Below are 15,163 nucleotides of genomic sequence, written 5' to 3'. Positions count from 1 at the left end.
AATGAGTATCCAGATTGACAAATACAAGGAAACTATGTAAGGCTCCTTACATGAAGAGCAGCAAGGAGAAAAACAATTCAAATCATGGTATCTGTGTAGCAAAGCAGATTTATATTATGAGTTATAAATAAATATGACTTAAAATACATGAAAAAAAAAAGAAAATTAGAATGTCAAAGTCTCAGAGTGTTCAAAGAAGAGAAAAAGCAACAGAATTAGAAACTATAAAGTCAGCTGAAAGGAATTCATGAAAGCAAAAGTCACATTGGAAAGACCAAAATGTAAAGCCCTCTAAAACAGCAAAAATCAGTAAAGTCACCTTCAGAAAAATGAATGAAATGAGACTGAAAAGAAGACATGCTTCCAGTGTTAGAGAAAAAATAATGGAAATATAAGATGAAGCAGAGTCAACATACAAATAATTGAATCCCTTGAGAGTAATAAGCTAAATAAAAATAATCAGTTATATGTATAGACAAAACAAGAATAGTGACAAAATCAACCAAAGAATGTGGTGGAGATGAGAATGGGGAAGGGGAAGAAGGATTGTCATTGTATCATTCAGGGAACAATCAGAGAAGTGGAATCACTGGAGGAGAGCTCTCTTTCTCTTTCTCCTTCTCTCCCATGCATCCACTTTTGCCTTTCAGATCTCATGTGAGTTGTCACTTTTGGCCCATGTTAACCAGATACTACATATATGAGGGAGAGAATCTGGAAACCATTGTTCCAGTTTGGCTAAATTGACACAATGTAAATCCACCACAGTGTGTTAGCGTATTATTAATTGCCACATCTAAGTAGATATCCCTGAAAGCTGATAACTCAAAGATCCAAAGTATAAACACATTTTCTAAAAATTAAATTCCATAAATCATAAAGATAGATGTTGTTATAAAAAGTAAAGAAAATCATTCCAAACATTAGTAAAACAAAAAATCTCTTCCCTTTGTCTGTCTCCCTGTTTCTCTCTATCACACACACACATACACACACAAAAACTACCTTTAATTATGTCAATAAAATGTATTGAGGAGAGAGTAGGTATAAAATTAGACTTGCCAGGTTATTAGATTCCTGCCTGTCCCTCTCATTATTTAAGTGACTTAAGTTCTGCAAACGCAGTTTGCACACATCTAAAACAATCATCACAACACCTTCCTCGGAATGAGAGAGGGAGTGAACAAATACATGATGCCAAATAACTTTTCTGGATCATTTTCCCAACAATCATTTTCCCCCTGAAGTGTTGAGTATTTTCACCAAAATTACTGCGTTGTGCAGTTTTGGAAGTGGCAGAGACAGACCTACAGCAACCTCGGTGATGATCTTTGCTCAGCCAGGTTTTCAGACAATTATGTTAATGAAGCCCTTGTGCTACACTCTGTGAGCTCCCAACACCTGTTTCAGACCATGAAGAGAAGAGTTTTATTTGGGAAAAAAGACATGCCAAGACAGCTCACTGTTAGGAATCAGAAAATTGCACTGAAGCCACTGCACTGAATCTTTCTCAGAATTAGAGAAGCAGAGAAAAACCATAGTTCCTTCCAGGACCACAGAATGATCTCCACTTCCTCCTTGGAAAACTGTCCTCCCCCGTCTGTATGTTAGTGCTGAGATTTTGTTCTGATTTTAAAGCCATAGTTTAATCCCTCCAGTTTTGGCAGCAAATAAACCTCTAGTGTCCTAGCTGCAACGATGGACTTGAATGTAACAAGATGACTACCTAGATCCACCTAAGTTTTAGGCTCTGGAAAGAGCTTTAAATCCAGAGAGGAGACAATAAGTATGTGTGTGACTTTACTTTCAGTCATTCTCTCAAAGACATTCTGCAGTGTCGGCAACATTTATGAAACAGATTTATTTATTTATTTTTGGATTATATAAATTTTCCCCCTCTCCTAGAAATAACTGTATATAATGTAAGGGCAACTGTAATTTACCACGGAAAGCCACACGATGCAGTAACCATCTGAGCACTCTTTTGACTTCTGTTATAATTTACTTTATTCAAAGCTTTTGGTGAATTGTGTAGGTAGAGGCATTGTGAGTTTTCAGCATCTCACTTAATATATTTAGAATGCTTAATTGAAGCTTAACCTTTATTTTGTTCAATACATGTTGTCTCTAACTAACAGTGCCAGGGGTTACTAGTCGCCTAGGTCAGCGTCTTATATTTAGCTACCTCTGCTTTCTTTAAAGCTGGAAAAAAACGAGATTCTGAAAGGAACTGATATAACAGAAAATCCACAGGGTAAAGAATAATTTTGATGATTTCTTCTTGGCCTTGCAATTATACGTGGTACACTTGATGATGAAATAAACAAATAGTTCAAATAAAGCCACTAATCTCCTTCCTATCTGCACAAGTTTAATTAGAAACCTTTAATGAGAATTGGCTAAAATTTCTCAAAGTGCATATTTAAGCTACTTGTATATGAGAAAATATATTTTTCATCACTTACTAAATCCAATAAATAGCTACCACTGTTGTAGGTATTTCATGGAGAACATTCTTGTCAAGGTTATCTTTTACCAAAAAATTTATTGGAAAACAAAGTTCTCTCAGGGTTTATTAGTTATTAAGCTTTTGCTATTTTAATTGTTACAATAAATAAGATGCCTTTTTAATATATTCACTGCATTTTATATGATGTCATATTTTTACAGCAAGCAATAAATGTGTTTGATGTTCCTGATACTATTTCACCACGAATTTTTTTTAACTTTCATTATCATGAGCATTTCAGACATGAATCAAAATGACATGCAAATCTCCAAGCTCATTTAATTGAAGCAAAGTTGCTAAATTGTTGAATTCATAAGCCTTTAATCTTTGGGAGCAAATGGATCATTTTCATATAAATTTGGTAGAACTCAACCAATTGTTTAAATAGTTCTCTTTTATTTCTGTTATTCCACAATGATTTTTATGTAGGGAATCTGCAAATATAATAGTTTCTCAACTTAATGTTTAAAATAATAAACATTATTTCTGCCAATTACTTGAATTATTTTTATATGAAGGCACTGTACCATATTTCCTAACTGAAGAAACTTTATATTGCCTAATTATAACCAAGAGATATGATTCACAAAATATTTAATAACACATTTTTAAATATGCTAATTTTGGGGTATCTATATTTCTAACTGTGTATAATAACAAATATGAAATTTAAAATTTCATCTTTAATAATTGGACATTAACGCTATGTTTTTATTTTCAAAGTCTTAGAAAAAGGCATTTGGATTTAACCAGAGAAGTTATTTGGGCATTTGGAGGGTACAGCTAGCTAATATTTGAATTCATGCAGTACTATTTTATTTTTTTTCTAAATTGTTTACCTGAACAAATTTTAATTTTTAAAATCAACGTTTTTTCCTGAACTTGCAGTAAATTATTCATGTAATTGTTAAAAATATAATTACTTCAGAAATATATAGCAGAGGGATTTTTTTGCAATTCCCCTCAAAGACACAACACTTTGAATAGTTTGATGCATATTTCTCCAGATTTTATATGTATCTCTTTTTTTAATGAAAATGTCATGTACATTTTTGATGTGTTTGCAACTTATCCTTTTCATTCAATATTGTAGGTTAGTTATGAATAAATTCAATATATATTGGATTAAAAAAACACTCGATTAGTCTGAGCACAGCCTGAGACTTACATGGGTATTCTAAATATGAAAAAAGTTGACTCTGTTCTGTAATTTCAACTCTTCTATTTATCCTTATAGATACACGGAGAAAGCAACTCTTGATCTATTCAACATATCTTGAAATGTGTAATCCCAGCAAGGAAACTACTTTGCTTTTCTCTCTGTGTACTTGTTGAGATATGCCTTAAAAATTGTCCTGGTTTCAGTTTATTGACTTTATTGCATCAGGCTAATCATGTTGTAAACACAATAGACGTTGTTAGACTTTTGAATACCCCAAATTTGTAATTACTACTCTCATATAGACTTAATGACTACCCACAATGTGCCAAGGGTTTTTATAAGCATTCCCTCATTTTAACTTTAAATACTCTATAAACTGAGTAATATTTTTTGCCCTCATGCTACACTGAGGAATCAAAGGCACAGAGTTTAGACAATTTAGCAAATGCTATATTTATATTCAGAGGAGGAGCCAAGATCTGAAGGTTGGCAGTTCGGGTCTTGACTTCATATTCCTAAGTGCTGTGTTCCATGACATCGAATAAAACAACCTGTTTCCACAGTAATTCAGCTCTGCTATACTTACTAGGTAAATGAAGAGTAACTGCATGTGTGTTACCCTGTCCATCTCCTTGTTTAAAGAACATGATTCAACTTATGCCTAGAAATGTAGCAATTTACTTAATCCTTGAAATTTCAGTGATGCTGGCTAATGATTTCCCCTGTTAAAGTAAATTCAGTAAATGTTAAGAGATTTCATCTACTAAGTCTTTCCCAAAGGGTATATTATTCCTTGAATTTTTCATTTGACTATAATAGCAGTTATTTACAGAAAAGTTATTTTCCAGAGAAAAGACCTTGTATGAAAATATACATTGTGTCTAAAAAGGGGTTCAAATATACTGGTTTTTATTTTTGCTTTTGAAATATTTTATTTCATAACCCTTTTTTTTTTTCAGAAAATTTCGTTACTTGGGTTCTGTGAAAAAGTTTTGGGAAAAATGCTTGTCTCCTCTGTCATCACTGAAAGACATGAGTTTAGCGTTAGTATGACATAACAGATTCAAATACTGCTTTGTACTTTTTATATATATTTTACTTACTTAATCTCAGTTTTAGCATTTGTAAGGTGAGAATAACAATGTGTATTCCATAAATTTTTGTGAAGATAAAATAGATGACATATATGTGGCAAATTTGTGAAGTACCACAAATTATTTAGTGTTTTTTCCAGTAAAAGGTAGATTATCTTGGGTCTGAGCTAGACTGTAACTGTGTTAACCAATAAGCTATGGTAGAAATTATGGTATCTCCTTTAATAGGACTGACAGCTTTGACTTGGTGTTGTTAAAGTGTGTCATTATGCATAAACTACTGTGATACCATCATGCTGTGAGGAGGGCCTAAGCCATGTAAAGAGGTTCTGGGGCATGAAAAGAGATTTGGGGGGAAAATGAGAGAAAGAGAAGTCATGGTACATCCAAGTATCAGACCAATAAGTGAAAAAGCCACCTTGAAAGTGAATATTCCAGGCCCAACCACTCTAAATTAAGCTTATATGGATTAAAATTGACCCACCCAGAGATGTAACACAAAAGGCAAAGTATGGATCTCCAAAAACCTACTCATCCATAAAAACAATGAGAACTAGCAAAAATTGTCAAAATCAACTCTGGAAATCAACCAAAGGCTTGCAGCAATATGAGGAGCAATCACTCAAGAAAAATGGTTGAATATTGGTAATAACTGTCATCTTTGTGTCATCTTAGCTTGTCCTATTCTTACTACCCACTCACTTGCTTTATGATTCCCTTGAAAATGAACAGCCCTGCAATTACTGTAGTCAGGGAAAACAGAACCATAGCAGCAGCCACTAGAAAGAGTAAACAGTTTTGAGTTCCCCCAACATTCCATTCCCAGAAAATTTTTATGGTTTGACCTGTCTGCCAGTTTCCTGGAAATTACCATTCACAGAATTTGTCATAATTTGACCTGACTCAGAACTCACTGACTGCAACCAACTTTTTACAGAGCATTTATTAAAAATAATCAGTAGCACTGCAGCTGTCTGAGGTGTAACAACAGTTGCAGCAAACAAAAAGCTGGCCAAATATGTAAAGGAAAAAGTTGGGGAGTGACCTATCCATAGAGATCTGTGAAGAGCTCCAAAATATCTGGAGATCTAGTAGACTAGGCTCATGTATAGTACTGTGCACATGCCCAGAAAAGACCCAAGAATGCCCACTCTCTTACCTCTGTCTGATCTTGAGAAATTGTGAAAGCAAAATTGAGGACTAAGGCAGAATTGTAAACTCTGCCTTATTATTGATGGCATGCCCCCAACAAGTACTAAGAGTACCTCACAAGGATGGTAGACTTACTAGTTCTGTCTTAGACATTTAAGGAAATCCCTGTCCTATCATTAGTTGACCAGGAGACTATCTGAGCAGAGATTTCAGAGCCCATGTATGACAAAGATTACAGATTTCACTGAATTCATTCAAGAAAGTCACTACAGAAACAGCAATGAGCAGCAACAACAAAACTTGGTAAAGATGGAGATTCTGATGTTCAGACTTGGCACATTATTCTATTTAAAACATACAGTTTTTAACTAAAAATCATGAGGCATAAAATGAATGAGAAAGTATAGCTGATACACAAGAAAAAAGTAGTCAATAGAAACTGTCCCAGAGGAGCCCACCTACTGGACTTATTACAAAGACTAAATCTGCTAGTTTAAAAAACTAAAGAAAATCATGTCTAAAGATCTAAAAGAGAGTATGTATGAGAATAATTCCTCACCAAATAGAAAGTATCAACAGAGACAGAACTTATTAAAAAAATAAAATAAAAATTATGGACTTGAAAGATACATTATGTGAGATAAAATTTCAGTAGAGGGGCTCAACAGCACATTTTGTTTCTTACAAAAGAAATAATAGCAAATTTGAGTAGAGGTTAATTGATATTATCTATTATGGAGAACAGAAAAAAGCAGAAAATGAACAAGACCTTGGAGACCTCTAAGACACAATCTAGAATACTAACATATGAATAATGGAAATATGAGAGAAAGAAAGAGGCAGAAAGAATATAATCAGGAATAATATCTTAAAAGGTCCCAAATTGATGAAAAATTTTAATCTGTACAACCAGCAGCTCATTGAACTCCGAATCAGATAATCTCAAAGAAATCCACACCTAACAACATCATAATCAAGCTGTAAAAGCCATAGACAAAGATAAACCTTGAAATTAGCAAGAAAGAAATGACTATAAGATTAACCACAGATTTCTCCTCAGAAACCACAGTGGGCAGAAGACACTGGGATGAAATTGTCAAGTGCTAAAGAAAAAGATTGTGAACAAACATTTAATATTGGCAAAAAAAAAAAATACAAAAAACTTCAAAAATGAAGGAGAGGCAGTCTGGATCAAGGTGTCAAAGTAGGAAGATCCTGAACTTAGTTCCTCCCATGGACATACCAAAACTGTAGCTATATATCATACAGCTGTCTCTGAGAACAACATAAAGACTAGCAGGACAGATTTTCTATAACCAGGGATATAAAGAGAAAGCCACACCAAGATGGGTAGGAGCAGCAGAGATGCAGTCTAGTCATTATGCACAACCCTGTGTGACGACTCACATCCTGGTGTGGCAACCCATAGGCAGGAAAGATATCACCACTGCAGAGGTCCCCCACATCAGGGGGACCTTCATTGAAAAGACGAGCCCCATAAAATCTGGCTTTGAAGTTCAGGCACTTTCGTACTCTCCTTGCAATATACTGATCCAGCTATGGTGGATGCCATTTCTGTCACTCTCTATCAAACTAGCAAAAATTGTGTGACCCACCCCCGAGTATATTCCCCTGAGGACCCAACCCACACAACTCACAACTTGCCCATCTCCACTGGCCCTTCAAGGTGGCTCCTTCCCTTTCCCACCTGGCAGGCTACTACTATTCCCATCACCAGAACCCCTCCAAAGAAGCGCCTACTTGGGGTGGGGAGCAGCAAGCACTTGCAGCGTTGACTGCCTGACCTCTTATCCAGCTGGGCCAGGGGCCAGTTCTGCTTATCAGAGTGTACGGCCATGCAATGTAACAAACCAGCCTGAGGATCTATCCTACCACTAGCATGAGCAGAGCAATCAAAATTCAGCTACAACAGGAGGGGACATATAGCCTACATGGGGGGAACCCCTTGAACACCTGGCTCTAGTGACCAGGGGAGATTCTGCCACTGGATCCCACAGGACACCTTCTATATTCAGACACTTTTTCAAGACTGTCAGACATCGCTTATATACTTAATACATAGAAACAACTACAGAAAGTAGGAAAAATGAAGAGACAAAGGAATAGGATCCAAATAAAAGAATAAACAGACCTTAGAAAAAGAACTAGATGAAACAAAGTTAAGCATTTTCCCAGATAATGAGTTCAAAGTAATAAAGATTGCTCACTAACCTACAGAGAAGAATAGATGAAATCAGTGAAAACTTCAATGAAGAAATTGAAAATATAAAAAATAACAAAACATAACTGAAGAACACATAAACTAAAATAAAAAATATACTCAAGGGAATCTGCAGCAGATTAGAGGATGCAGAAAAATGGATCAGCAATCTGGAAGACAGTGTGTAGTGGAAATCACCCAATGGGAAGAGCAAAAAGAAAAAAGGATTTTAAAAAATGAGGGTAGTTTAAGGTACATCTGGGACAACATCAAGCATACTAACATTTGCATCGTAGGGGTCTAGAGAGAAAAGAGAGAGAGAGAAATGGAAGGAAAACCTACGTGAAGATACAATGGCTAAAAAATTCCCTAACCTGTTAAAGAAAACAGACATCCAAGTCCACTAAGCAGAGAGAGTTCCAAACAAGATGAACCAAAAGGGACCCACACTAAGACATTGTAATTAAATAGACGAAATTTAAAGATAAAGCAAGAATCTTAAAAGCAACAAGAAAAAAACTAGTTACATACAAGAGAACCCTCATAAGATCATCAGCTAATTTTTCAGCCAAAAACTAAAAATAGATTTATCATAAATATAATCCAGCAATTCCACTCCTGGGCATATATCCAGAGGGATCCTTAATTCAAAAAGATACTTGCACCCCAGTGTTTATAGAAGCACTATTTACAATAGCCAAGACATGGAAACAACCCAAATGCCCATCGACAGATGACTGGATAAAGAAGTTGTGGTGTAGTTATACAATTGAATACTACTCAGCCATAAAAAATAATAAAATAATGCCATTTATAGCAATATGGATGGCCCTGGAGAATGTCATTCTAAGTGAAGTAAGCCAGAAAGAGAAAGAAAAATACCATATAGTACTCATATGTGGAATCTAAAAAAAAAAAAAAAAAAAAGAAAGAAAGACAAGTGAACTTACATATAAAATAGAAACAGACTAACAGACAGAAAACAAACTTATGGTCACCAGGATGGAAGAGGGTGGAAAGGGATAAATTGGGATTTTGAGATTTGCAGATAATGACTGGTATACATAAAATAGATAAACAAGTTTATACTGTATAGCACAGGGAACTATGTTCAAAATCTTGTAGTCGCTTACAGTGAAAAAGAATATGAAAACAAATACATGTATATTCATGTATGACTGAAACATTATGCTGTACACCAGAAATTGACACAACATTGTGAACTGACTATACTTGAAAAAAAAAGCATTAAAAAAAAGAAATGAAAGAAAAGTTAACGATTGACATTACTGGAATACAAAGAATAATAAGAAATTACTATGAACGAATAAATATATGGGAAAAAATGGACAACCTAGAAGAGTAGATAAATTTCTAGAAATGTACATTTTAAGATTTAATCAGGAAAAAATCAGAAAATCTGAACATACCAATCACTGGTAACTAGGCTGAATCTGTCTTAAAAAAAACTGTCAACAAACAAAAGTCCAGGAACAGATGGCTTCACAGGGGAATTCTACCAAACATTTAAAGAGTTACCACCTATCTTTTTCAAACTATTCCAGAAACTTGAAAAAGAAGGAATGCTTCCAAACTCATTCTAGGAGGCCAACATTACCATGATACCCAAACCACATAAAGGCACAATAACAACAACAACAAATTCCAGGCCAGTATCTCTAATGAACATAAATGCGAAATCCTCAACAAAATATTAGCAAACTGAATTCAACAATACATTAAAAGGATCATATGCCATGATCAAGTAGGATTTATTCCCGGGATGCAAGTATGATTCAGTGTCCACAAATTAATCAATGCAATTCACCACCTTAACAAAACATCGTATGATCATCTCAATAGATGATGAAAACCATTTGACAAAATTCAACATCCATTTATGATAAAAACTCTCAAGAAAATTAGTATAAAGCCAACATACCTCCCCATGTTCTTTTTAATGAATATCAAATAGGAAAAAGGAAACAAAGGACCTTCATTTAAAAATATTTATTGAACTTCATTATATGTCATGTGTTCTGGGGAGGCAATGAATAAGACAGCCTAGTTTTCTAACCTTATTCTCTTTGGCAGGAGAAAGAACCAAGAGATCGTTGTGGCCACACTTTGAAAAACAGACTGGGGAGATAGGATGGAAGTAGGCAAACAAATCAGGCAGCTTGATAGTAGTGCAATTGGGAGATAATTTTGGACTGAATCCAGGATGACATTGTTGGAGATGGAAGAAGTGGACAAATTTGAGATATGTAAGGAGATTGAACACAAGTAGTGGATTGGAATTATTTGTGTATTATGATTATTTTTGTTATTTTGTATTACTTAGTAATAATTTTGTTATGCTCAGTCCTATGCTTCGTATGGATACAAATATTATTTGCTCTTCATCATTTAATTCCTTTTGAATATTTTAGTGATAATAAATTTCATTAAGTTTACTAAATCAGCATTAAAGATTTTGTTGAATGTGAACTCAATGAAACCTGCTTTGCAGATTTTTAAAGTTTCCCAGGCACAGATTATAAAGTTGAGAAAAATAAAATTTTTCAGATTTGGAAAATTGATTGATATAGATACTTTTTTTCTCTTTCTTTGCCCTAAACACAACTGGCTGAAGATTTTTAAATACGGCAAAGGAATCGAAGTGAAGCCAATACCATTGGAGACTATTGGTTTCTGTACTAGATTGCAAGTCACTTGACTGGACTGACCAAATCAAGTTTGTAGTATAGTCCAAGGGTAATAATACTCATGGTATCAAAGATGACTATCTCATAGACCCTGGAAAAAAATACTGGTAGACTGAATTTATATAGTTTAGCCTTATGCATATAATGGATGAAGAAAATGTAAATAGTTTTAAATTAGACATTAAGACATGTTCACTTTAAGGGATCATTTTTTCTGTTTTGCTCCTGCATGAGATTATCAGGGGATGGAAATAAGGTGAAATACATTTAAATAAGGAAACTAACATTTTTAGAAGTAATTTCTTATTGTGGCATCTAGCTTATAAGTATTGAAGACCTTTAGGTTGTCTCATTCTGCACAAAGCACAGTGACTAAAAAGCATGCTGCAAAGTACAAACTTCCCTGTCTATCACAAAAAGATGCATTCAGAATACCATGTGTGAAGTGAATGCTCAATTCCAGCCACACACACGCTTTCTCTCAGCTTCTGTAATATCAAATAAGTTCTGCTATATGTCTTGATTTACCATGAAAGTTAAGTGTCACATTTTAAGCAAATAAAAATTACTAAAATTTGACAGCTGGCAAATTATGCTAACATCTGGTAACAAATCATTCCTGACAGTTCAATAGTACACTTCTTATTGCATAGCTATTAATATTATAAAAAGAAAAATGCAAAAATTATAGCACTTTGACTAACATATTCCCTGAAGTGATAGAAGGAATGCACTGTTTATCTTAATGTGTAAGAAATGTCATCTTTTCACGTCTGAGGTTTGAAGTAGATTGGAACCAAGTAACTATAAACATGGATGGCATCACACAGTGCCACAAGCTAAAAAGAGAATTGAAAATTTCTAAGTTTGTAATAACTTGATAATATATTTACAGTATGTGGAGGGAATAGATAAAATAATGAAAATAGACTGTAGGCAATAATAAAAATAGTAAAATGACATTACATACCTAACCATCATTAATTTGGTGCAATGTCACTTGTAATTGAGTTGGCTAATTATTGTAGAGAGTGGAGGTTCAAAATGGCACTTTAACAAGGAAGCTCTAGAATGTATCTTGTGGTTAATTAATATCTTACTCCAATGCCTAGTGTTGGATTATGAATGTTATATACTGTCATCGATCTTTTTAAAGGAGGGGAAGGGAATTTTACTTTCAGTTTTTATTTCCACAGTCATGGTTTTAATCATGACCCTTAAGTCATTTTATTCATTAATAAATGTTACCCCCAAAGGCATTAAGATATATAAAAACAAAATCTTAACCCAAAAATAAATTTTGTCCATGAAAGTAAAGCTGATTTGGAACATGGGTATTTCCATTGTAGTTCTGGCTTAGTGTTGTGTTAAATCACTGTCCCTCTGTAGGCACAATTTCTGTATCGTAAAATGAGTGGGTTGGAGATTACAATCTTTACAGATATTTCCAGCTCTGAAAATGCTTTTGTTCTTAATTTACACTATCCAATTGATTTTAGAGAGCTTAGTAAACCATAAATTAATTTATTTAACTAGCTAAATGATAAAATAGGTATATGGAGAGATTTTTACTTACATTTGTGTGGGTGTGCATGCATTAATCATCAAAATTGCATAATTAAGCAAAAATATTGGCATCTCTGTGTCTTAATATAGGTAAAAATTTTAAGAAAAAAATACAGAACCAAAGTTAATGGAGATTAAGATAAGAATCTTCTATCTGGATGAGAAATCTCAGACATAAAATAATATAGCTAAAATACTACCTTATACATAGTTATATTTTAGGAAGCTCCTGTGTTTTGTTTCATGGTTTTATGTTAGACTGTAGAGTTGAAGACTCTAGAAATAATTGAAGGCTGAGTATTCATTTACTCAACTACATTCGCACATAATTTATGGGTAGTTTTGCATTTCTCTGTAGCCTGGGCCTCAGTTCACTTTCAAATACACAAAGTGTCATTTGAAGTATACAGTGGGCTCTTAATGAGATTCTCTAAGACTTATGTTTTAAATGTTTCAGGGATTCATATTTTAAACTTGGTAAGACTACCAGAAGTAACCTTCATACATTTTCATCGTCTACAAGCTGAAATCCAACTACATGATTTTTTAGAAAAAGAATTTAAGTTCCAAGACATATTGCTTTTTTTTTTTAACAGATACTGTGTCCTATATCAAATGTCTTATGAAAATATTACATTTTCCCTTTTTGCATTTTTAGCAAGAGCTGTTCATTTGAGAGAAAATGTCATACTGATAGTTTTTATTGTTTGTACTCGTTATTCTTTTCCTTTTTTCTCTTTTTTTTTAAGATTTAAGATCTGAAGAAGACAGATTAAAAGCAAATATACTATTTGCTGCTTTGTTTGAAAGCTAGGTTAATGGAATAGTGAATCTTCAATGTTGGCCACTACATATTGAAAAAATATTAGAAAATACATTTAGATTGACTGATTGCTTTTGTAGAATAACAATCCATGTCGTCTGAAAGTTTTCATCTTTGAGTTAGAAGGTGAAATCAAGTGGCTCACTGTTGGGAATCCCTGATGTTTCCAGTGCAGGAGCAATGAGCAAAGATCACTGAAACAGAGAAACCTCACTGTTTGCTTCAAGGGAGTTAGCAAGTCAGGTGGAAACTTGGATTCCTCCATCCTCACACAGGCTTGGAATTTTCTCTTGCTTCTTTCTGCTTCCATTTTTGTTCCTGGCTTGATATATTTTAAAAAATATGAAAAAGAGAATCACTGAGGAGCAGGTGATCACAGCATACCACCATATCAATAGTGGAGGTGGTGTGCTATGGACACCTCAGAGATGGATTGCTTTATTGGTCCAGATCATCATTTTTCCAAATTTTAACACACTGACATCTAACTAGTTTGTTCAGCTTAAAGATGGTAGTGTTTACTTGTGCCTGCCCCTTTATGTTGGACTTTGTCACGTGACTTGCTTGGATCAATAAAATAAAACAGACATGACAGTAAACTAGCTCTGTATCTAGACCTTTGAAGACCTCTTGTGAAAGAAGAGTGAGATTGGAGGCTCAGATTTAGGCATATTTGGCTTGAGATACATATTAGCATCTTGTAAGAGGTATCGAGTAAGCAGAGAAGCAAAGAAATCTAGATTTCAGCAATTCAGGAGAAAGAGACACAGATTTAGAGAAAGCTGCCAGTAAGGTAGGAGAAAAAGAGTGAATGATATAGGCAGAAAGGGAGAGAGAGAGAGAGAGATCTAGGATGCCAAGAGAAGAAAGTGTTTCCAGGAAGAAGGACGTCTGCTGTGGCAAATGTTCTTGTTGGATCAGTAACACACCTTAGCGTTGACTTTGGGTTCAGTAATATGAAAATCACAGCTTCCGTAACTAGCCACCTTTGCGGGAGGAAAATGGTAGTAGAGTTAAACACCTCACTGAGCCAAAGAATATAAACTGTTTCAAAGAGCTTTACTGTATAAGGGAACAAACAAAATGGCAGTAACTAGAACAGAGGAAGGATAGTCAAGAGAGGTATTTCAGAAATACCAAAATATTTATACATTGATGATGATTCAGCAGGGAGAGGAAAACAGTGATAATCTGAGAGGGGGAGGGATTTTCTGGAGTGGTGGTTCTGAGTAGCTGGAAAAGACTGGTATCTTGTACATATGTGGAGTATTGGTCTTAGATAGTAGTATGGGCAGTGCACTTATAATTAGAGGAATGAAAGCAGAGAAGGTAAGTGCAGATGTTGCTAAGGTTGGTAGATATGGTGGTGAATGTTTGTTCTCTTCCATTTGCTTCCATTTTCTATCACTACTAGCACCATTATTACTATGACTAGTGGTAATTTCCCTCCATAGTTTAAAAAATTAGATTATCATTGTGAATTACAGTTGTCCCTTGGTATCCTTGAGGGATGGTTGCAGGGTCCCAGAAGATACCAGTTCTGAGGATTCTCAAGTCCTTTGTTGAAAATGACTTACCACTGTCAGCCCTCTGTATCTGCTGGTTCCACATCAGCAGATACCAAGGGCCAGTGGTAACATTGAAAAAAATTATTGAACTTTGTATTAAATTCCACTTTCAACAGATGAGGCAATGAATAAATATTATAATATCACAGACAGTAACATCTGCCCTAAACTGAACACTTCCTAATTGCAGGGTTCTCTTTAAACTGGCAATTTAGACTTTTTCTTTGAGCAAAATATAATATGATGACAGACTCAAAGTACTCCTTCTTCAATTGAAAAGCAGATCACTGAAATTAATGGCAAGACTTACTTTTTTTTTAATGGAATATCTTCATACTGTGATGTCAGAATGTAAATAAA

Source organism: Camelus ferus, chromosome 17 (assembly GCF_009834535.1).
Source record: "Camelus ferus isolate YT-003-E chromosome 17, BCGSAC_Cfer_1.0, whole genome shotgun sequence".
NCBI lineage: Eukaryota > Metazoa > Chordata > Mammalia > Artiodactyla > Camelidae > Camelus > Camelus ferus.
This window is presented reverse-complemented; position numbering follows the sequence as displayed.